Here is a 3797-nt window from a genome sequence, read left to right on the forward strand (position 1 = left end):
TTCAGATAATTTCCCATTGGCGCTTGACAAAATAATAAAGTTAGTTGAATTATGTGTGTCTAATAATGTATTTTCATTCGGGGAGTCATTCTATAAGCAAAAAGTCGGTGTAGTACGGGTAGTCCTTTAGGTTCTGTTTTAGCCAATCTATACATGGAATACTTTGAAACTAGAGTAATAAATGCAATAAAACCAAAAACATGCTGTGGATGAGATATTTAGATGATATTCTAATATTTTGGGATAATAGATGGGGCAATTTTAATTAATTCTTTTCAAAATTACACACATTAGTGGCCAGCATCAAATTTAAAGCTAAATGGGAAACAGACAATAAAATTCCTTTTCTTGATGTTTTGATAATTAGAGACACGACAGAATACAAATTTACCATATAGAGAAAACCAACGTTCTTACTTTCATACATTCACTACTTTAGCTCTCATGACATTCCTATCAAGATAGGCATAGCCAGCAACCTGTTCTTGAAGCCCCTACGAATTTGTTCCCCAGATTTCCTGGAAAAGGAATTGGAACTAATTTGTAAGCATCTTTCGTCTTTGAGGTATCCTGACCACATAACTGAGGAAGCGATTCATAAATCAAACCTAATTTTCTACCGACCCCCTCAAGACAAGACCAGAGAGACACACAACAATAAAATAAAAATTCCACACCTGGACAAGATTAAGACAGTGACCCAGACACTTGGAAAATATAACCCTTTTGCTTTTACTTACCCAAATACCTTAGCCAAATCCCTGATTAACGTCCAACAAGACAAAACACACAGATCAGGAGTATACGAAATCCCATGCCTGGTCTGTGACCAATCTTACACCGGATTCACAGGAAAATCACTTCCCCAGAGATTAATACAACATAAACAGTCAGTTAGGTATGGACAACAGAACTCGGCTATTTTCAACCACATAAATAACCATAACCACAGAATAAACTGGTATTTGTCCCATATAATTTATAGCAGCAACTGTCGATACAAAAGTCAGATGATAAAATCGCCCTTGAATAAACAGAGAGGGGTAATGCACATCTCAAAGGGCACCTGGGACTCGGATGTCGAATATAAAATCTTCCTTCAACCAACACTTAAGAGGATTAAAGAGGAATTATCAATGGTATATACATATCATTATGTTTTTTATTATTTTTATTTTATTTTATTATTTTCTTTCTTCTATCAAGGTCACCCTAATCGATTGGGTAGTTTTATAGTGTGGGGTCCCAGGTTGCATTCTGCCTCCATAGGAATCCATCATTTTTTTTACTATGTGCGCTGTTTCCAGCAGCACTCTTCTGCATTAGTCCTGGAGCTACTTTAGCATCTAATTTTTCCAGGTTCCTTTTCAGAGATTTTAGGATCGTGCCTAGTGTTCCTATGATTATAGGTACAATTTCATTGGCATATCCCATATCTTTATTATTTCTCTTTTCAGGTCTTGCTACTTATCAATCTTTTCTCTTTCTTTCTCATCTACTCTGGTGTCCCATGGTATGGTAACATCATTGAGTGATACTTTCTTCTTGGTTTTGTCAATCAACGTCACGTCTGGTCTATTTGCACACACCATCTGTTCTGATACCATAGCCCCAGAGGATCTTTGCCTGATCGTTTTCTATCACTCCCTCAGGTTGCTGCTCATACCACTTATTAATGCGAGGTAGCTAGTGTTTCTTGCACAGGCTCCAGTGGAGGGCTTTTGCTACTGAATCATGCTTCTTTTTGTAATGGTTCCGTACAAGTACCAGACATTCGCTTGTTATGTGGGTTATGGTCTTGTTTTTCACACTGCACTTCTTGCATATGGGTGAGATGTTATTTTCCATCTATTGTTCTTTGGATATATCTGGTTCTTAGGGCCTGATCTAGTGCCGATTACCATGTTTCATGGCTGGCCAATTCTTTAGTCTGTCTCATGTACTGTCCATACATTGGTTTGTTGTACTATTCTTCCGTTCTGTTTGTCATTCTCCTGTCTCTATATATTCCTGGGTCCTCGTCTACTTTCATTAGTCCTTCTTCCCATGAACTCCTGAACCACTTGTTTTCACTGGCTTTCAGATATTGCCCCAGTTCTCTGCTCTCGATGTTGACGCAGTCCTCTATGCTTAGTAGTCCTCTCCCTCCTTCCTTTTGGGTTATGTATAGTATGTCCGTATTTGCTCCTGGGTGTAGTGCTTCGTGTATTGTCATGTGTTTCCTAGTTTATACTGCGGAGTTCAGCCTTCGTCCACTCCACTACTCCTGTGCTGTATCTGATTACTGGTACTGCCCATGTGTTTATGGCTTTCATCATATTTCTGGCATTGAGTTTTGCCCTGAGTATCGCCTCAAATCTCGGCATACGTATATTCTTTCCTGATCACCTTCATCTCTTGGTGTTTTATATTCTCTCCTATTATTCCCAGGTATTTGTATCCTGTCTCATCTATGTGTTTGATGCTATTCCCATCTGGTGACTTAATCCCTTCACTCGTTGTCACTTTGCCTTTTTGTATGTTGACCAAGGGAATCATGACTACTACAAAGAGTACTGGGGACAATGAGTCGCCCTGGAAGATCCCTCTCCTGGTGTTAATCTCTGCTAGTCTTATTCCAGAGCTTGTAAGTATTGTATTCAGTTGCGCATTGCATTTTTTAGGAAGCTGATGGTGTTTTCCTCTGCCCCATATATTTTCAGGCATTCTATTAGCCACGTGAGGGGTATCATGTCGAAGGCTTTCTTCTAGTCAGTCCATGTCAGGCTTAGGTTGGTTTTCCTCTTTTACAGCTATTCATTACCATTTTGTCAATCAGAAGCTGGTCTTTTGTGCCTCTAAGTAGTTGTATAGCCTTTCACTCATGATACCTTTAAGTAACTTCCACATCATTGGTAGGCAAGTGATAATAGGCCTGTAAGTACTTACTATGTTTTCCTTGTTCTTGTCTTTTTGTACTAAGTTTGTTCTCCCTGTGGTCATCCATTTGGGAGCATGGTGGTTTGTGATACAATGCTGAAGTTGTTCTCTTATTCGTGGGTGTAGGGCCTTGAAATTTTTGAGCCAGTAACCATGGACTTCATCGGGACCTGGTGCTTTCCAGTTGGGAATTTCTTGAGTTGGTGTCTGATTGTGTTTGTCGTAATCTCGGGGAATCTTTGTTTTATTCACCGCAATTCTTCTGCCTTGACTTCCTGGAGCCATGTTGCATGTTTGTTGTGTGGTACCGGATTGCTCCACAATGTTTTCCCAGTCTCTTACTTGGTTCGGCTTAAGGAATTTCCTGGTGGTTATCTTCCCCTCTTGGTTGGCTGTATAATCTTTTCTGGTTGGTTCCGAATAGTTTGTTTTGTTGGTATCCTTTATTCCTGTTCATGTACCGTTGGATCTTACGTGCTTTGGCTTTCAGCCTCTATCCCTTCTCGTTCAGTTACTCCCTTGTTTTCTTGCTTCTTAGCCTCTTTTCTGCCATCTCTTTCAGTTTACTCAAGTCAGATCTCATCACTATGGTTTGTTTTTCCAGGCACCTTTTCCAAGGCGGTTGCTGTTTTGGTTTCAGATGGATTGGTTGTGATGGTGGTGTTGGAGTCTGTATCCCCATTAGTTCTGCTACTATTCTTAAAACTGCATAAGACAGATTGTTTGTTTCTGTGATGCTGGTGGTGTGTATTAATCTCATTTTTTCATTAACTTCACTTGCTTTCTCTCTTAGTTTCTTATTATATTCAGAACTGAAACCTATTCATATGGAACAAGGCCACAAGAGCCACCGACTTGAAATTCACGCTTTCAAAGAG

This window comes from Macrobrachium nipponense, chromosome 12 (assembly GCF_015104395.2).
Source record: "Macrobrachium nipponense isolate FS-2020 chromosome 12, ASM1510439v2, whole genome shotgun sequence".
Classification (NCBI taxonomy): Eukaryota; Metazoa; Arthropoda; class Malacostraca; order Decapoda; family Palaemonidae; genus Macrobrachium; species Macrobrachium nipponense.